Source organism: Callospermophilus lateralis, chromosome 3, assembly GCF_048772815.1.
Source record: "Callospermophilus lateralis isolate mCalLat2 chromosome 3, mCalLat2.hap1, whole genome shotgun sequence".
Lineage (NCBI taxonomy): Eukaryota > Metazoa > Chordata > Mammalia > Rodentia > Sciuridae > Callospermophilus > Callospermophilus lateralis.
In genome coordinates, this window is record NC_135307.1 from 55,862,164 (window position 1) to 55,884,732 (window position 22,569).

The window sequence follows — 22,569 nt, forward strand, 5'->3', positions numbered from 1 at the left end:
TGTATATATGTATATATGTTTGTACTACTGTAATGGATGATTAAATCAAAACTTGCCTTTTTCTTCAGTATTACCCTAATATGTCCAATCATAGTTTATTTCTCTGTCCTTTCTCTGTACTCTCTCCCATTCTCTTTTTCTCTTTCTGGCTCCCTCCCTTTCTCTCTCCAATATATTTCCTCCAGGCTTTCATAAAAGTGTGCTTGTTATTACATTATTGTTTTTAATATATGGAATACATGGACTAGCTGCATTGCAGAATGACTTAACCTATACAACATGTATCTGGCTATTACCTTCAGTGGTTCATCTCACTTTCTATTCATATTTCAATTGCACAGAGGAGTGGGAAGCTGAACTTTGCCTCTGTATTCTAGAAAAAAGCAGTGGTCTTCAAGGGTTTATATTGTTTCCTTTGCTGCTTTGCTGAGATTTCATGAATAACTTTGAGAATGATTAGGTCTCAAGCTGGACATAAATGTCCTTATAATTATGACCTGATGATACTGCCCTACTGAATTGTTGTCTTAGACAGGTTGGCTCCCCGTGGCAACATCGTCTGTTTATGACCCTAGACTAGAGTACATATGGGTATGTCTCTAATCTCTTTACTATGCCATCAAAAAGTGGATGGCTGCAAGTTTAAAATAAATGGCTGCAAGTTTAAAATAAATCAACACAACAGAAAGCCTAATCATAGCATAGCTATCAAAATAGAGTGTGATTTATTTACTTTTCATATCAACAAGGATGTGTGGATATATTCCATTTCTTCACTGATCAGGAAATGATGAAAAATAAATAGTTGCATTTTAATGTTTTGTATATGAAATGAAAATATTTCTAATTTAGTAGCTGGAAAGCAATGTGCCTAGGGGATATTGGGTTCAATAATCTTAATTAAGAAATCTGCCAGAGTCATGTTGGAAAATTTGTTCCACTTCTGTGGGCTTTAGTTTTCCTTTTCTCAAAATAGAAATGCTAGAACTCTTTCTCCATCACTAGACTTTATACAACTAATGAGGAAAGAATCTGTACTAGAAGAAAATATAAAAAAAAAATAGGGGAATTTTTTTTTAAAACTAGTACCAATATTTCATCAGAAACATTGGTGACTAATGATCACACAAAAGATGGAATATACTCTAAACTAGAGTTTGAATAAAGTAATTAAAGTTTTAATGCTATTTTGGAAAAGTTAGAAAAATTGTCATCAACTTATATATTCTGTGTTTATTTGGATGGATACTAATAATGTAACCCATTCCTTTTGTATAATGTTTTCCTGGCATAGGATTTTTCTTTCTTTCTTTTTCTCCCTAAGATGTTTACTTCCAAGCATGTTGTTTTCTTAATTTTCTTAACACTGTTATTGAGGGTATAATTTTCATAGCATAAAATTCATCCATTACAAGCACAAAACTCGAAGAGTTATAGTAAATTTATAGAATTTTTCAGCTACCATCATAGTCCAGTTTGAGTATTTTGACCACCCCCAAAGGTATCCTTATGCAGATGATTTCTGGTTGTTCTTCTTTCTGTCTCTATAAATTTTCTTTTTATGGATGTTTCATTTAAATGAAATCAATATGTAGTTCCTTATGCCTGAGTTCTTTTTCTTAGCAAGATTCAGCTGTGTTGTAGCCAATATTAGTAATTTATTCCTTTTCTTTGCTGAATAACACTTCATTATGTGGATATACTCTATTTTGTTTAATTCATAGATATTTGTATTCTTTCCAGTTTTTAGCTATTATAAATAATGCTGCTATGATTGTCTATATGCACATCTTTTTATGGACTTATACTTTAATCTCTTTTGTGTATTCCAGGAGTGAAGTGGGCCAAATGATAAATGTATTTTTCATTCTATAAGATGTCGGCATACTGTTTTCCAAAGTGGCTGTTAGTACTTTACATTGTCACTTTTCTTTCTCAAGGTCTCCAGTTTCTCTTCATCTTTGTTACAACTTGGTATTGTATTTTTGATAATAGCAATTCTAGTGATAATGGAGTGGTATCTCATTGTGATTTTAATTTACATTTTCTTGATGATTAACAATATTGAACATCTTTTAGTACAATCATCAGCCAGTTGTGTATTTTTTTTTAGTGAAGTGACTATTCAATCTTTCATATTTTTTAATTGAGTTCTTTTTCTTATTTTTGAGTTGTAAGAGTTCTTTATATACTCTGGATATAAATACTTTATCAGATATATGTTTTATAAGTGTGCATTCTTTACTAATTTAAGTCTTATGTTAATTGTTAGTTTTTCCTACTTCCCAAACAATACAAGAATGTAGGACATTTTTCCCATTTACTTCTCTCCCAACTCATAACCTGCTATTCTCAGATATTTTAATTATATTTGGAGCTAATATCTCATAAGACATTATTATTAATATGTTATAAATACCCATGTTTTACCTATGTTTTCTCTTTCTTTTGCTTTTTATTCCTTTGCATATCTGAAATTCCATCTGAGATCACTTTTTGTGCCTGAAGAATACCCTTTTAGCATTTGTCTTACTTCTTTTTTAGTTGTGGTTGGACATAATACCTTTATTTTATTCATTTATTTTTAATTTTTATGTGGCACTGAGGATCGAACTCAGGGCCTTGCATGTTCTAGGTGAGAGTTTTACCACTGAGCCACAACCCCAACCCACATTTCCCTTGCTTTTTAAACCTTTTTTTAAATATATTTAACTTGCACACTGTAAAAGTCATCCATTTGAAATGTACAATTCAGGGCTGGGGCTGTAGTCAGTGGCAGAACTCTTATCTGGCACATATGAGGCACTGAGTTTGATCCTTAGCACACATAAAAATAAAATAAATATCCATCTACAAATACCAAAAAAAGAGATAAAAGTAAATAAAGTATACAATTTAATGGGCTCTCACTTCCAGTTCTAGGCAGCTACTAATTTACTTTCCATTTCTATAAAATTTCCTACTCTTGTATTTCTTTTAGTGTACGCCTGCTGATAACAAATTCTCTCTACTTGTCCATAAATATTTTTACTCATTTTTATCCTAGAATATATAAAATACATAGAATTCTACATTGTCAGTGACTGTCACCAATTTTAAGGCATTCTGTTATACTCCAATTTTTATTGATGTCATTAGTAAGTCTTCTATTTGCTATTGTTTTGAATAAGACATGTCCTTTTTTTCAGTTGTTTTTAAGAGTTTTATCTTTACTTTATATTTTCAGTAGTTTTATTATGATGTATTAGGGGTCTCTGTTCAGCTTTACTATGACTGTGGAAAAAATTACCTCAAATTTGGTGGTATAAATCAACAACTCTTTTATTACCCTTTGAAATTCCATGTATCAGAAATTTGAATACAATACAGTCAGATTGGCATATTCCTTCTCTCAGATGTCTGTGGTCTAATCTGGCATAGTGAAATGGTTGGTAACTGGAATCCTTTTGGAGGATTCTTCATTCACGTATCTAGTACCTGTGTTTGCATGATCTAGAACCTGTGCTTGGCAAAGTCTGTTGATCAAACAATGCATGTGTCCTCTTTATATTATATGTATTTTCCCCCCTGTAGCCTTAAGCAAGCACTAATAAGATTTCTGTTATGATAGATTAGATTTGTATTTTGTAGAGCTTAATAAAAGTTGAATTATACTGTATGTATACTTTTGTATCTGGATTTTTTTCTCTGCATAATATGGTTGAATATATCTATAGATTGTTTTATTTTGGGGGAGTTGTATGTTCAATTGTGGATATGCTACATTTTGTTTATCCATTCAACTATTGATAGAAATCTGGGTTGTGTCCGGTCTTCGGTTATTATAAATAAAACTGCTCAGAACATTTACGTACAAGTCTTTGTGTGGACATGTTTCATTTCTCAAGGTCTCCTTATTTCCAGCCAGGTGTGGTGGCACACCTGGAATCTCAGGGACTCTAGAAGGTGAGGATTGCAAGTTTTAGGCCAGCCTTAGCAACTTAATAAGACCCTAACAACTTAGAAAGACCCTGTCTCAAAACAAAAAATAAAATGAACTGCAGATATACCTTAATGGTAGAGTACACTGGATTCAATCCCATTACCAAAAAAGGAAAAAAGAAAGATCTCCTTTCCTATGTTTCATTTCTCTTTCATTTCATTTCTTGAGGTTTCCTTATTTTTTATGATCTTGCCAAATTCTCATATTAATTTTACTAACTTTTGGTTCCTTGGGACTTTCTATATGCCTGCTATTTTTGTCTTCAAATAATATAAACTTTACTTCTTACTTTCCAATGACATTGCATTCCTTTCTTTATTTTAACTAACTGCACTGATTAATACTTTGACCAAAGCATGAATAGGAATGATGAAAATGGACACATTCATGCTTTTTTGCCAATTTTAGGAAAAAATAATTTGATATTACATATTAGCAGTTGTTAGTTGTGGATTTTTTTTTATAAAGATGTTTATTGTGTTGAAGGAGGTTTCATTTATTAGTATTTCCTAGTATTTTTATCATGGATGGTTATTGTAATTTGTCACAGGACACTTCTGTATTTATTAGATGAATATTTGGCTCATCTCTTGTCAGTTGATAGAGTTAGCTCTACTGATTGATTTCCAAATGCTGAGCCAGTTTTGCATTCTTGTGAGAAACCTGAGTTGTAATGATGTATTATCCTTTTATATATTGTTGGATTAGACTTAATATTTTGTTGGTGGTTTTTGCTTCTATATTGAGGGATGTTGCTCTATATTTTTCCTGTAATGCCTTTGTCTTATTTTGTTTCAATATAATGTTGGTTTCAAAAAATGATTTGGAAAAATTTTCCCTTTTTATACTGAAAGAGTTGTAATAGAACTGTATATTTCTTAGATAAATGTTTGCTAGAATTCTGCAGGTAAACCTTTCAGGGAAAATTTTAAAAGTTGAAATCGATTTTCTTAATACAAAATAGCCATTCAGATCTTTTATTTTCTCCTGTGTTAGTGATGGTAATTTGTGCCTTTTATGAAATTTTGCCATTTCATTTAAGCTTTCAAATGCACTGCCATGAAATTTTTCATAAATTTATTGTATTATTCTGTCAACTTTGTCAGCAATCTTTAGCAATGAATATTTTATCTGTTATTGAATTTATTGACAAAAAGATATTTATAATATCTCCTTACTATCTTGTCACTCTGTAAGTTCTGTGGTGATGTTATTCTTTTTCATTCTTTACACTGATAATTTTTGTCCTCTTTTTATTCTCATTATCTCCAGTTTTATGATCCTTATTGATTTTTCACAAAGGTTTGAGATACATTGTTGTTTTTTCTCTATTTTTGATTTCCTACTTAATTAATTTCTTCTTCTATTATTTCCCTCCTATTTATTCTGGGTTTAATTAAATATTTGAAATATTTTTAAAGTAGGAGATTACAACATAGGTTTTAGAGATTTATTTTTCACCAACATATTTATAGTTATATATTTTTTCTAAATACAGTCTTAGTTGCGTACTCTACATTTCAATGTATTGTATATTCTTTTCATTCACTTCAAAATATTTTCTACAAACACTTGGAAGAATTTGTAATTTGCTTTCATTGAGTGGTGTGTCGATTTATATTTTAATGATTTTCAAGTCTTTTTCATTTTTATGGATTTTCTACCTACTTTTTGGGAGTGTGTATGTGTGGTACCAGAGATTAAACTCAGGGGTCCTCAACCACTGAGCCACATCCCCAGTCCTATTTTGTATTTTATTTAGAGACAGGGTCTCACTGAGCTGAGTAGTACCTTACTTTTGCTGAGGCAGGCTTTGAACTTATGATCCTCCTGCCCCTTAGGCTCCCAAGCTCCTGGGATCTGTAGTCCTATAGCAGGCACCACCACTGCTTTTGCTCTTAATTATGGAGAGAGAGATATTGAAATCCCAACTAGAATTTTGGATTTGCTTATTTTTTTCTTTCATTTTAACTATACATTGTGCTTAAGAATAGAGTTGGTTTTCACTCTGGCTCAAGGTCTTTAGGCTATTGCTGTGTAGTAATTGTCACCATTATACAGGCAATGCTTTGGGTATCTGTTCTACATTCATTAGTAAATTATTCCAGGTATACAGAAAGCTCTCAATTAACTCTAAATTTGAAACTTTTCAATGAACAGGATGAAATCTTAATTTGAAAATGAGACTGTATTAATAGCTACAAGTGATCAAAAGTTATGGATTTGAGCTGTTACTAGGAAATCTATCACTTTGGTTATACTTTTAAAAAAACACATTTTTAAGAGCCTAGTGAGCTAGCATTTCTCACTAAAACAATTGCAAATGGTTTAAAAAATCATCAGCTTTAAAGTGTTTAAAGTTAAGCTACCTCAGGTTTTGTCTAAATACTTACAGAAACTTGAACTGAGTTAAAGTTTGCATGGAGAAAACATGGTAAAATTGAACTCTGAAGTCACTTTGCCCTTCCTCAAAGGCCAAGCTCTCAACCACTTCAGTATCTTCACTGTTTAAAATCGGGATATCCTTTAAATGGCCGCTACTTTCTAACAATGTATAAAAATGCCTGAAGTTACCTCCTTAACTGAGAACCATTCCTTACTTCTACAAGGTGACCCTCATCTGATTCCATAAACTATTGAGCGACTGTCTAATAATCTGGGGGTTCTCTGCCATTTTCTCAAAGGAGGAAAATCAGCTGATCTCGTCAATATGGACATCCAATATAAATGACAAATTTATTTCTTGCTACCATTCGGCTTAACATTGTCCCTGGAATCATTGTGAAAGGTGAAGTCATTTTTAGTGAAATGACAAAAATCAGTTCTATAGACCAAATATTTGTGTATCCCCCAAATCCAAACATTGAAACCTATTCTCTCAATGTGATGGCATTTAGAGATGGACTTTTGGAACTTGAGTAGGGCATGCTAGCTAGCCCTCTATCTACCATGTGGAAACATAGTGAGAAGATCATCTATGAGAAAGTGGAACCTCATCAGATAGCAAATCTATTGGTATCTTGATCTTGGGCTTCCTGTCCTCCAGAACTATGAGAAATGTTTCTGTTGTCATAAGCTACTCAATTTATAGTATTTTTCCCCAAAACCATACTGTTGGTGAAGTACCATGAAGTTTTTAAACAATAGCAGTTATAAAAGCATGACAGAGATAAAAAGATAAGAATGAATGAAGCCATCAGTATGCAGGCTAAGTCAAATGTTAAGATAATATAAAGTCACATGTAAGATTAGTACACAAAATATATGCCATGGTGTCACAAGGCATCCATGGGCTGTGTGTGTGAGCTATGCACATTTGAGCGATATGAGGGGACTGGTCTGTGGTTGTGCACTGATTGGGCTGTGTGATGTAAGAGTGCCTCTCCTCTTCCTCTGCCTGTGATCCCACACAGCACTGAGATGGGTGTGGCTTGTCAAGATATCAATCAATCTGCAGACCACAGGACATCACAAAACAAGATTCCACCTTTTGAAACTCTATTCCTTGCCTTATTTGGGTGGAATATTCTATCCAATGTCTCTTCCCTAATAAATAGAGGGTTTCTGGGTATGTTCTCTCTCTTACTTTCCAGTGTGGAAAAGGACCTTTAAGGTTGCAGAGCTGACCTGCCCTTGTTCTTAGAAACTCATGTTTGTGTTTTGCATGATTTCTTCCCTTTTTTCTCATAGGATATGATATATTTCTAGAAATAAGATTTAAATTTGATTCTGTGCTTCTTAAAAAGAAAATCAAGGTGGGGAAACATGATAAAATAAGGATTCAAAAGTTTCTTTTTCTTTGTCCCTTTCTGAAATAACTCAAATAATACAAAACTGATTATTATAGAAAAATAAGAAAATAAATTACAACTCTTTAGTAAATCATATATGTTCCTACTGTCCACAACTAATCAGTTAGCATTTCAATGTGACATGTACAGTGTGCCTTGTACAATATCAGTCTCTAAACTTTCATTCATATACATATATTACAAATTGAATCGTATTGCTCACATTCTTTTTATTTATTAATATTTTGTGATAAGTTTTCTGATAGATATTATTTTACTGACTATAGTCACAAATAGAGGTGCCAGCATTTTAACATTATAATTCCATTTGACTCAGGTAAAAACTTTTCTATTATATACAATGCTATGGTGATGTCGTGAGGGGGTAAAATTGCAAAGTATGCAGTAGAGGGGAGAGATAAAGAATGTCCACGTGCTTCTGCCCCTGTTCAATGCTTTATTCACTCAAATTACTTAATGCAATTTCACTCTATAGGTTCTTGATCAAGAAAATGACAATCCTTAATGCCAGGCACTGTAATAGATATAATCCACTCACAGAAAACAATTCTAGATTAATTAATTTACTAAAAACAATTCTAGATTAATTGAGGGCACTGCAAACCCATTTAATCATGACAGACTGATGACAGATATTCCCTCTGCATGCTAAGTTCAAATGTCAGATCAAAAGTCTTAAGCCTTAGGTTTTAAGTCCAGCAGATGTACACTCACTCAGACTGCGGTGATCAGGTCCAGAACCAAGACAGGCTTTTCCTGGTGTAGAATGGACAACCGGTTGAGGAGAAGGTCATAGGGAGAAGCTGCAGCTCTCACTGAGGTTCAGAAGAGGCGGTGGTGTTTGAGAGCGGTGAGGATCATGCAGAGAATCAGGAAACAATGACAAGTGGTGGGATGTCAGGTCCTCATCAGGCTCTCCAGCTCGAGTGCATCCTTGTTTCGGCTGGCTGAATTCATGTTCATCAGCTCTATTATTTATACTAAATTTGGGGGCTTTTGACACCCCACCCCCTTCAATCCTTATCAGCTACCAACAGATTTCTCCATGACATCATTTACCCTGGGGTCAGAAACATCTGGTATGGGCTCCATCCTGATCTTCTCACCTTTCCCTCTTATCAGGCTAGGACAGCCTGCCAGAGGCTTCACTCTGTTTATCAGGGGAAGTAACTTGCTGAGGCCATACTGGAGGGCTCTGGGTGTGCCTGGTGAGACTTCAGGTTTTAAACTGGAGTTTTTAAAGTGGAAGGCTATCTTCACAGGTCAACATCCTTTTGCATCTCTAAACATTTGTCAATAATCTCCCTGAATAAAATTTAAAAAGTGGAATATCTAGAGCTAGATAAGATTGATGAAAAATTTTGTTTTTGAGCTGGGTTTTCAAGAATGAGATTTCATCCAATGAAAAATCAGAAGTAGATATCAATAATAAAACTAAGTCAAACGTGACATTTGTGATACAAGGCTCAATTTGTGAGCGTCTTTTAATGAGGACTAGTCACACTTGTTATGCCTGTTGAGTCTGAATCTGCAAGTCTGGGTCATTTTCCCAGGTTGTTATCTATGGCTTGGCCTAGTTAAAAACCAGATAATGTGGCTTATTTTTTGCTTTACTTATGGATCAATTTACTTAAGATATTTATTGAGTAGTGAATACACATAAAAAACTCAGGTAGGCCAGTGGATATACTAATAAGGTACATGCAGGCAGTAACATAATGAAGGACACCATGCTGAAAACCCCCACAAGTATTTGAGTCTTGTTTGCTGTGCTTTTGTTGCTGCAGATTTTCTGAATCAGAATATTTTGATACAAGGCAGGCATGTTTTAAAATAGGCCAATATGCTAAAAATCAGTGATTTAAGGTACTGTACTTTCTGTGCTATCTCATTCAGTGTCTGTGAAAACACTTTAACCTTTATTTGGGGTTTAATTATAAAGTTGGCTTAGAGTTTTCTTGTGTAATTTATTCCCGAGACTAACCAGGATTTGTTTTTTTTTTTTTAAATAGCTATGAAAGGATATTTAGGGCAATGTTCTTAAGTAGGGTTTCAGACTTACTTCTTGAAATTTTCAGAGTACCGGCCTGAGTCATGTGTGTGAGTCCATCAGTAAAGCTGCTGTAGCTGTAGGGAGGAAAATGAGAAGCAGTGAGGACTTGAAGGTAGCAGGAGCCAGATTATACATGTCTTGGTAAGGAGTTATCTTGTGAACTTATCTGTCATTGTATTTAAATACTTAGCTCAAAAAACTTTTTTTTTTCTTCATAATTTTACCCAAGCTATTCTAGTTTCCTTTCTTGGAATTCCTATTAACTTTTCATCAGGATATTTAGCCTTTAACATATATATTTTGTTTCCTACTACTTCTGTTATGTTACTCTTGTCTCAATAAGAAATGTTTTGAGGGCCAGTTCTGTATTAAGGATAATTTTGCCTACTGTAGTACTGGACCCATAGTAGATTCTCTGCAAACATTGGTCGATTATTCATAGTTCCTGAGAGGTTGGGGTGGAAAGAGAGCAAAGAGAAAAAAAAATTGGGGTGACTAGAAAATATGTGTCATTACCACTGAGAAAATGAAGAAATTCACTTAAAGACTGGGGAAATCAAAGAATTTCAAATTGTTTTCTTGTAATTTCTTGTAATGGCGATGTATTTTCTTATAATTTCAAACCATGTTTTAGTCAGTCATGTGTTTATCAGTTTTTGTTTTAAAATGCATCTGTCATTAGTTTGTTAACTCAGGAAGAAAAGTCTATATTATCTTTCTTCTCTGTATCCTGATTTAATATTCATTCTTGTCAAATAGTTTGGTCACGGCTCAGATGTTACTGTGAAATTGGAGAGAGTACAGCATTGTTCCGCTGTGCTTTTGAAAAAAAACTGCTGTATCTTTTATATTAGGTAAATAGACACAGTTCTAAAAGGGGATATACATTTCTATTCTAATTCTTTTCATGCTGATGATACATAAAGCATGTCCTGAGAGCCAAGAATGAACAAGAACTGCTTCTTAAAGAAGAAAGGATACAGCAAGATAAAGACATCAAAGCTATTGCCATTACATTTTATCCTGAAAGAAACAAGAAATTACCAGGAAGGATGAGAGCTTAAGGGAAAGGGGTTACTGTTACAAATCCTACTGAGAATTTCAGTAGGGAGCAGGAAATTTTCAGGGGGAGGAGATATATCTATCCAACAGACAAGAAGGTCTATGAAATTTTCTAGTTAATGCGAACAAAAGGCAGGGACTTTGATACACCTACCAGTTATGTGGTGTTTCAGATTTCTATAGGGAAACACATCTAAAAATGCATAAAGTGAAAAACGTCTAGTGTCAGATTTTGAAAAACTTAAAGGTGCTTTCAAGGTTTCTTGAAGCATAGTTTCAAATTCACTGTGAACTCATTGACAACTGGCTACACGGAGAACCAAAATTGGCATTAACCAGCATCAGTAGATTGTTAGGTCTGAAGTTTCCCATGGTGCCAAGCAGTGGTGAAGAATTTCTTGTTATTGTGTAATATTTCTTTGGTTCAACAAGTACTTTAAAGCTCCCATTGTCTGCAAGTCACTGTACTAGGGAAGGCAGAGATTTCAAAGGATTTTGAAGGAATTATTCTGGCCTTAGGGAGAAAATGGTCTTGCTGATGTCTTCAAGAATGCTTATCAAAACTTATTTAAAGAAAGTCAATGGCTTATAACAAAAACTAAAATATCATATTGTTTTCCCTTTGAGAAATATTGTATTGTGGCTGGTTTCTCTTTTGCACCCTCATGTGTGAAAATTGCTCACTCTCATATCCCTTCCTCGTCACTCTTTATCCATGTAGCACTCAAATTCCTTTTGTGATTGTTTGCTGTAGTTTGGTTTTGAACATCCCTCAAAGGTTTATTTATTAAAGGCTGGTCTTCAGTGTGGCACTATTGGGAGGTGGTAAAACTTTTAAGAGGCCCAGTGGGAGATTTCAGGTCATCAGATGCATACCTTTGAAGGGGATTATGGGACCTTGTTCTTCCCCTCTTTTTTGGGCTTCCCAGCCATAAGGTGAGTGGTTTTGTTCTACCACATTCCTGCCATGATGTGCTGCCATAAGGCCAAAGCAATGTGGCCAACCAGTCATGAACTGAAACCTTTAGAACTGTAAGCAAGGCAAGATAAACCTTTTGTCTTCATAAGTTGATTATCTCAGATACTTGTTATAGTGAAGGTAGCTGATTAACACATTATTGTTTATCTTTGTCTTCCCTTACTAGAGTATAGGTTATAGGAAAGAAGTTATAGGAAAGAAGTTATAAAGGAAGGAGTTTCTGTTTCTAACTATTCTAGCCCCAGTTATTATAAGTCTGCCACACACATGAGACATTGAAAATTTTTGATTGTTTGAATGTATTTGTTTATATAAATAATAATGACAAGTCCTGTGCTGACTAAACTATAGTTCTATGGAAAAAGGAATCAAATAGGGATTAAATCTTTCTTTCATTGATGACATTTAATTTCAACATACTTCCTTTAGATCTATAAAAATTTTGAACTTTACAGTACAGTTACTATAAAATTATAGTTACAGAACAATTAACAAATTCAGGAAAGTTCTACTCAGGCTCAATTTTTCTGTACCTCTTTATGAACTTTAATTATAATGATAATTATGTATTTTAATGATTACCTAATGCATTTGAGGTTTTAAAATCATGAATCTCACATTTCACATTAGGAAACAAGTTACTACTAATCTAAATATTACTTATAATTGATGTCAGTTTTAGAGTCATACACTCACAATTTCAAACTGGACTTTGTGCTATTATGTTTTGTTTTCTAACCTTTATATACACACATCTTCTGTGAATTCTCCAAGTGGAAAGATACATTTCTTTGATATCACCTGGTAGTTGGTGCAGTGTAAGACAAAGTTTTTCCTAAATAGCTTCAGTAGAATTCATTTTTTTAAAAAAAAAATTCATCTGTTGGTGATTAACAGACAGAGCTAAGATAATAGAAATATACAATTCTTTTCCAGATTGCATATTTCACTGATGGAGTCTTTATGATGAACTTTTGAACTTTTTACTGTAAATTAGCCACTCTTGCACTAAAAAAAATGAATGAAGGAAAAGTTTAAATGGAGTGGAAAGTATTGTTTATGAATTTTAAGATATTACAATTATTCATATCTCCTGTTACAATGGATTCACTGAGGTCAGGAAAAGAATTAAGATTTTTACCCAATACAGTTTAATTAAATAAACTGTTATAGTTTGGATGTGAGGTATCCTCCAAAAGCTCCTATGAGGGACAATGCAAGAAGGTTTAGAGGAGAAATGACTGCGCTCTAGGAGCCTTAATCCAATCAACAAATCAATCCTGTGATGGGATTAACTGAGTGGTGGTTGATGGCAGGTGGAGTGTGGCTAGAGGAGGTAGGTCATTGGGGGCGTGCCTTTTTGGTGTATGTTTTATATTTTATGAGTGGAACTTGCTCTGTCTGCTGCCTGATTATCTATGAACCGCTCTTCTTCCATGTGGTTCTGCCCCACCTGGAGCCCCAGGGAATAGAGCCAGCCCTCTATGGACTAAAACCACGAGCACCTAAAGAAACTTTTCCTCTTCTACAATTGTTCTTGTCAGGTCTTGAAGTCGCAGCAGGAAAAAAAAACATAAAACATAAACATTTTTTATTTAAGTATCCCATGTTAATTATAATAAATCTTTATTCACTAATTTAGCAAATATTTGAATTTCTTCAATGATGTCTACCAGATATCCTACTTTGTAAATCTACCATGGGCAAATTTAAATAGAGATGTTTAATTTCTTTCAATTAGTATTTTGCCATCAACCATTGCTTTTAAAGCACAGAATGGACCACCTGAATATCAAAATTGAAGACAGTTCTCAAAGAGCCCCTGCCAATTTTCATTTGCCTTGTTGTGCCTTGGAGAACAAAGATTTAGATAGAATTTTTGCTTACTCTTAGGCAAGGGATTTATATTTAAAATACTTGGAATTTCTCTAATGGTTATAGCCCTCTCTGCATAACAAAATAGTGAATACAGTAGGTTCTAGACATTTATAGTTTCCATTTATAGATTCAAGATTCATAGTTTCAACAGTTTCCAGTGATGTAGAAAACACTCATTATTTTTTTTCCCCTCAGAGTAGGAATTGAACACAGGGGTACTCTATCAATGAGCCACGTCTCCAGCCCTTTTTATTTTGAGACAGGGTCTCACTAAGTTGCTGAGGGTCTAGCTCAACTGCTGAGCCTGGCCTCAAACTTTTGATCCTTCTGCCACAGTCTCCCGTGTAACTGGGATTGCAGGCATGCACCACCACACCTGCCTCAGTGCTCAGTCTAAATTTTTTTTCTTTTTTTGGTACTGGGGACTGAACCCAGGAGTACTTTACCACTGTATGCTCAGTATTTTTAATGAAAGAATTTGAGTCAGATTCTCTCTCATAATAGTACCTGAAGAGAATTGCTTGGATAGTGAGTTTGTCTAGATAGCTTTCAGATTCATTTTTTGTCCTTCTGTCTTTTAAAATAAAACAAGTTTGCTCATTTCATGAATATTGTCTATTAACTAAGGGAGAAAATGATGCCAAAATTGGAATAGACAAACCGTGATGTAGGATATGCCCAGGTAATCATGAGTGGTTGGAAACATGATTCAGAAAGGAGACTACATAATATATAATTCATAGGTTTGGAGATTTACTAAGAACTTGGCACACTTTTACATAATTACCCCAAACCTATTGTTTAAAAACTGTTTTTTTTATCTTGTTAATATTAAACCCTAAATAATTTAGTTAAATATTTTGTATTTTAATGTATATGTGTTGTTATACTATGAGAATGGTTATTCATAATGTGAAGCACTTACTATTGATTTGTTTATTAGTTATAATATTTAAGTAGCTTCTTTGAAATGATGAAGTTTTATTATAAGTATTTGACTGCATTTACATTTAGTCAATAAATATTTAAAAATCTTTTCATTTCTACTTCTGATCATACCAGTAGTGTGAGGTTTTACAGCTGTGGTAACATTTGCAGGAGTAGACTTAACTGACGGTGTAGGAAGAAGAGTTAAAATGAGGAGATATTTATTGGGTTCTTACTACGCTGCATCCCCATGTGAAGATGGCACTAGAAAGTCTTTTATAATTAACCTTTTGGTAGCTCACAATTGTGTTAGGAAAGGAGTACATCAGACAATTAGAAATAGGCCAGTAAGAATTATCGCCTGAGTAAAACAAAGTACCAAACTGTATGACAAAGACAATAAAGACACTTTGTTCAGGGCACAAAGGGCTTAACAGAAGAGGTGAACATGAGAACACATCTTGCATGCCTGGTTCTTCTCTGCAACTCAAAAAAAAAAAAAAAAAAAAAGGAGTAAAGCAAATAGTTCATAAAATCCATAAGCAAAACTGTGAGTTCAGGAATAAGTGTGGTTTTGTAAGAAACTGAAGAGGTCATCTAGACTGAAGAGAAAGGCCCAGTAGAGCCCAGCAGACTTTCAGGGGTCTTATGTGTCTGACCTGCCATCATATTCATGTCCAGAAAGATGTGTGGACTTGATCTGTTGTGCAATGGGAAGTGCTTGGTTTCTGAGTGTATGACACTTATGGTCCTGAGAATTTTTTGTTCCACAACATATGTGCAAATGCTTTAAATAAATCCACATGTGTATTTACCATGATCCAAATAAATATTTAGAGCAGGAGAAATTCCAAGTTTGCATACTATTTAATGTGATTTTTTGGTGTTCTAGTATCTTTAAATACTTCTGAGGTAGGGTACAGTCAAGTCTAAAAATACTTTTCTTTTTAAAAGAACATATGCTAAAATTAGAACTTTTGGATTAAAAGGTAACTATTCACAATTTGGATAAAAATGTGCAGTTTTACAGTATTATCAGAGAACACAAAGTATTGATCATGTAACTGTAAAATTTAAGCTTGACATAGTCTCTATATTTTGAATGGGAAGTGTTTTCTTGCTATTTGGGTGTATATATTTAAACAACAGCATGAACACTGGCGATAGCCCTATGAGTAAAAATGAAATGGGGGTTCCAGCCAGTATTTACATATTTAATATAAGATTTCCCCCATTATTTGGTTAACTTAAGAAAACCCTGGCAATTGAATATATTTAATTTATAAAATACTTGTTTGGGGGAAGTCCTAAAGAAGAAACTCTTTGAAAACAGTAATATTAAATATCAGAACTCTAGTAAATAGTATGACATTTACTCTGAAAAAAATTAAATCTAGGACAAAAGTTGAGAAGAATACTTGTCAGTTGGCAAGATTATATAAAGACTGGAGAAGAGTTTTAGAGGACACAGTCTTTGTCCCTACTCCCTATAGGGTATTCCTTATGTTCTAAAATCTGTGTGTGGTAGAAAGTCATTTGAATATTGCTTTATAATACTTCATAAATACTGCCCAAAGGATTTGTTTATTTTATTATGTCTTCAGCCTGTTTTCAAGAAATATTTAGTGACATGAGAAAAATGATAATGATAGGAATAGAAAATAGAAACAAAATTGCAAATACGGTAGCATTTCCATTCTGTAATTAAATTAAGCAGACAAGTAAAAAGAATTTTAGGGAATACATCATGATGCTTTTGGTCGGGGGGGGGTTAAGTTACAACGTTTAAAACTTTCTCTGTACAAATGTGTATTTTTCAAATTCTTAACACTGACTATTTATTCTTTCATATCTGAGGGAAAAATATAGACTACTTAAAAGTCTTGGATCTTATTTTTTAATTAAAGTTTTGGTATTTTTCTTACAGATTTTTTATGAACTTTCTGCATATGAAAAATTATTAATCCTTGCATGCTGTAGTAGTTTTGTATTATTATGTGTTAGGTGCTTAACTTATAGTAGTTCAACTTATGATTTTGCAACTTTCCCATGATGTGAAAGCCATATAAATTGTGTAGACACCTGACTTCAAATTTTGGATTTTGATATCTTTTCTGATGGGGATATGTGATTCTCTTTTTCTCCCTCTTTCTCTCCATGCTGAGCAGCTGCAGGGAGCCGCAACTCCAAGTCAGCCGTGTGAATACCAGGTAAACAGCTCATACTCTACAGTGCACTGTGTTGCCAGCATTTTTTGGATACAAGTTTTTGATAAATTATATGAGCTATTCAATACTTTATTATAAGTTAGGATTTGTGTTAGATTATTTTGCCTAACCTTAGGCTAATGTAAGTGTTCTGAACAAGTTCAAAGCAGGTGAAGCTAAGATAAACTAAGTTACAATTTAACATATAATGGTTTATTAGGATGTAACTCCATCAAAAGATGAGTATTTGTAGTCTTAACCTGAATAATGACTCTTTGGAGAAAGTTCAGGAGTTTGCTGCATCCATTCTGATTGCAATGCAATGGTGACAAATTTTCTGTTATGGCTGATATTAATGAAAATGTAGGTCTGTTTTAGTAAGTTCATGATTTTTATCTGAAAATGATTAATACATATATGATTAATACATTAAAATTATGACAAAGGCTGCCAATTTAACTACATGTACGAGGGATGAAGAAAATTCTGTTTTTACATTGTTATTATTCAGCATGTAATCATCAGTCTTCAACTGGTGGAAGGAAAAAGTTTGAAATTCAGGTTGTTGCTTGCTTTATGTAAAAGTTTCAAGATACAGTTTTGGTTCATTTTAATGGGTGAATGCTAGAACCTGGCTGGCTAGGTAATTTTATTTTTCTTGGAGGCCTAGTTATCTATTCCCTGAGGATTGGTTGGCTCTGAGTATAATGTTTATGAAACATGCAAGAGGTTGTTAACAGAAAAAGAGCTTAAAAATGTGAACTCTATGTGCTCTGCTGAACAAATTTTTAAAAAGATACAATGACCTGAGAGTGAAATTGGATAGCTCTAGGACTATTTAAAAGAGAGAACAAAACAAACCTTATTGTTGAGCTGTTACTGAATTTCTGCAGTGAACTTAAAATGTCTTCAAATGTATTTTTAATCTCTTCATGATTTGCATTTGTTTGGGGGACTTGGAGGATAGCGGAGACACATCTAAAAAAATAGTCAACTATAATAACCTATTTAACATGCTGTAAATATTCTTTTGGGAGTGGGAATGGAAAAGTGGACACATTTTGAGTTCCAATTCCTTCTATAGTCACTCATCACTTAAAAAAATACATCCTGAGAAATGTGTCTTGTGATTTCATTACTATTGGTAAATCATAGAGTGTAGTTACAAACTAAGACAGTTTTGGTGTCACTAAGTAATACAAATTTATGAAACAACTACCAAAATACCAAAATACCATTATGTGGCATATGACTGCTTTATGAGAAAAGGAGTATTGTGTACTTTGGTGCTAGGGGACAGTAGAATGAAGTGGACATCATTACCCTATGTACACATATGATTATATGACCGGTGTGATTCGACATCATGTACAACCAGAAGAATGAGAAGTTATACTCCATTTATGTATGATGTGTCAAAATGCATTCTACTGTCATGTATAACTAATTAGAATAGCAAGAAAAAAAGCTAGGGAATATGAGTTCAGATTATGCTTTATGATTACTGTTTTAAATGCTCCTAGAAAATAGTATGATGGACAGAACACCAAATTTTATCTTTTTAGGTTGTGTGACATTATCTATGTCATGTATTTTCACAATTTTATTTAATTTTTTTCTGTAAAATGATATTGCTAGGTATTTACAGGGGTAATTGTAAAGATTAAATAAGGTGTATAAAATACCTAGGGCAGTACACATTATTTTTTATAGACTGAGTAAATAGAATTTTATACAAATGTTTGTGTGTCTGTTTGTAAGTGGGTTCCATTATCCCCAAGGGGATAATGAACACTCTTTTTTGTCTTCACTTATGAAAGATTTCCATTTAGAGGACTTCCTAGATTCTATGAAAAATTTTACTTGTATGTTCATTTCTGAAGAGAGTATATAACTTTCATATAAACCTTTCTATTAAAGCCCCTGGTTATATAAACATATGCCAAAATTTGTTTGATTTAACAGCTAATATATCATATTGTCTGGATTAATAATTTAATTGTAGACAACTTAATGGAATGACTAAACAAATTGGAAGTCAGAGAATGTAGGCCTGCCTGATAGTGGTAAAAAAACTGAAAAAGAAAATATTTGGAAAGTGAAACATTTATTATTGAGTTGTTTTTAATGTCAAGAACATAATATACTTTTAACCAAATTGTTTTCAGTTTTGAATTAAATTTGTTGCTGTGTAAAATCATAAGGAATAAGACCTTTACTACAGATGTGAGAATAATGAGAATCTTTAACATTTCAGCTTACATGTATATAATGTGAAATTTATTTATAAAATATTTAATCTTGCATAGTGCTAATGTAAAAGAGAAGGTTTCTTTTCCTAAACCCTTTAAATTTGGATCTTTGATTCTTTGATTTTTAGAAATGATATTTAAGTAACATGTAACATATAATACCTCTCATGCCTTAGGATTTTGAGGAATAACTAACTGTATGCTATTCCGATTTTGAATGAGAGATTTTGACTCATAATTTAACCTTTCCTGTTAGTCTCATTTGTACATTTCCTTTAAAAATGTAAATAATCAAGGGTAAAATTTTTTTAAAAAACTATTATTTAGAGATAACCTAATTTTTTTTTTAATTATGAGACAAAGCTACTCTATGACTTTACCTTTGTATGTAATTTCTGTGACATTTTTGAGGGTGGATTATTAACCCAGAGACATGAAGCTGAAGCATATGACAGGAATTCAATTGCAAACTGTAGTTCTATCAAACTTCATAGGATAATTTGTTACTTCAAAGTGAATAATTAAAAAATGCTTGTCGTTTTTAATGTATCATAAATTATAATATTAACTGTACATTTGTGGCCATATTCTTATTTTTACTTTTTATCAGGGACTTACTATATACCAGGTGTTAGTATTGAGTGTTTCACATGCACAAATGTATTTAATCTTGATAATAATCATGTATTTTCCCATTTTACAAATGAGACAACTGAAAGATGTTTTTATTCATCTGTCATTAAGTATTATTGAGGACACACTATGGTACATGCACTGCTTTGGCTTTGAGGATAAAATAATGAACAAAATAATAGCTCAGCTATCATGGAGCTTATATTGGGGAGAGAACAAATAAATATGATGTTAGAACTATCAAGACAATATAAAGAAGAGTAAGGGGGGAGGGGGGCCTGGGGATTCTAGATTAGAGAGTAAAATTGTTGAAGACCTCTAACATTATGTAACTGTTCAACTTGAATAGAAAGAGGGAGCCAGGATGGTATTTTGAGAAGAGTAATCTAGATAGAGGGAGTAAAACAAAGGCTAAGGTTGTGAAGTAGTAGTATGCTGAGGCAGGAAGAACGCCATGCCTGAGGGTGAGAGTACAGGAAACAAGTCCAAGAGGGAGCTGAGGATTAGGAAGGCACTAGAGGGAGTAAGTGAGTCACATCAGACCTCTTTAGGCTTTGGTGAAGCTTTTGCTTAGATTCTGAATGTGACGAAACCCACTGGAAGAGTTTGAGCTAGTATATATTTAAAAACATTCTAGTTGACTTCAAGTAAGGTTGAAATAGAGAGCCTGTTAAGGCGAATCTCAACAGTATAGCCAAAAGACCAGATTGATAATATTGAAGGATGAAAAGAGGCTGGATGTCGTCTTTATTTTTGAATATCTGTAGCAAGGTTGAAATCAAAGAGGAATCCAATATTTTTTGATCTGGGTATCTGGAAGAATGAAATTTTAATTTTTAAAAGAAGACTGGGGGGCTCAGGTTGTGGCTCAATGGTAGAGCGCTTGCCTAGCATGTGTGAGGCACTGGGTTTGATCCCCAGCACTGCATATAAATAAATAAAAATCAAGGTCCATTGACAACTAAAAAATATTTTTAAAAAAAGAAGACTGGGGAATTAACATGTTTCGGTAGAATTAGATCAGTACTTTTGTTCATAGTATGGCAAGTATGGAAATGTGTTATTCCAGTGGAGCTATCAAGTTAGCAGTTGAAAATAGATGCTGGGTTCCAGAGGAAAAAACATACTTAAAGCCATGGGACTGGATAAAATTACTCAGGGAGTGTGTGTAAATACCCAAGAGGAATCTGGAGAAGATGAAGAGAATCTAGTAAGATACTGAGAAGTTTCAGTCAGTGAGGAAGTAGGAACCCCCTAATGGAGAGTGGTACCTCTAACCCCAAGGACAAATGAAGAAAGTACCCCTAACCCCAAGGACAAATGAAGAAAGTATCTTAGGGAAGAGGAAGTAGTTAAGAGGTAGAGTCCTATGAAAAACAAGGATTAAAATTTGCGTTTGGCCATGTGGATTTCATTGCTAACCTTCACAAGATAGTGGAAGGATGAAGTTATTTTTGGTGGCTTCTTTTTTTCCCTGTAAAATAAAAAATAAATTAAACTAGAGATAGGACTGAGAGGAGGGGAATGTGATTTTGAATGTTATCAAAACCATTGACTTGGTGTATTTTGCAAGATGAAGAAGGTGAGGATAATGCTGGACCTTAAAATCTAAATAGGGCAAGGATGAAAAAAGATATTATAAGGGGTAGGATAGGGGAAAAAATAAAAGATATCAATAGACTAGACATCCCAAAGAAGGAAAAAACTGTTGGAATTGGAGAAAATCTAACAATATCCTAGTTGGAGAGTGGGATATCAGAAACTGAGAGTATGGTGAGTGTTGTTTTTGGCAACAACACATCGTTCTTACAAGTCTAACACCATGACTTACAAAGGGTAGTTGCTGAACCATCATGTGGGAACTTGCTCAGAAATATATATTCTCAGACCTACTGAGTCCTTGAATTTGGGGGTGGGTCCAGAAACCTTTATTTTTAACAAGACTCTAGGTGGTATGGTGCTAACTAACGTTAGAGAACTGCTATTCTAATGTATAATTATGGAGTATGTGACATGAGTGAGATCTCATACAAAACAATTGTAGGTAAAGAAATCAAGAAACTTCCAAGATACTGAAATCTTAAGGAACTACGTCAGGAGTAGTGGTAAGGAGAGTAAAAATGAGTCAGATAGGAGTTAAATCTTCAGGAAAGAGAAGGGGCGACCTGGAGACTAAAAGTTTCTGGAAGCAGGAGAAATCTTAGAAGGATCCAGAGGGCTTTAGGAAAGAGATTACAAAAATATTTTTCAAATAGCAATGAAGAGCAAGGAGTTACCCTAATCCACATTAATGTCAGTGGTACTTGGGGTATGAGAGAGAAAATAGCACTACCTGAGCAAGCTACAATAAAAAGCTGGTCTTTTGGTGAGAGTTGGATTTTAGAGCAAGAGGTGGAGAAGCAAGAGGTGGTTTTGCTGACGAGAGACAGGGCGTTTCCCAGGGAAAAGAGGAAGAGTATGTGGAGATGATAGAGAAAGGGGAAAATATGTCCATGAGGAGTTACATAGAACTGTGTCATAGGGACCACTGTTCAGAGGGCCTTAGAGTTATAGGCTTCTTGTGGCACAGAAGGCAAACTGATCTAATTATTGTAGGAGGCACCAATCAGAACTAATTAGGACCTCCTTCTAAGTCAGCAATTCTCACTCTTGACTGCACATTAGAATCAGCTGGGGGAACTTTTAAAACTCTCCAATGCCCAAATTTCTCCCCAGACCAATTAAATCATAATCTCTGGGGGGTGGACCCAGACATCAGCATGTTTTAAAGCTCCCAGGTGATTC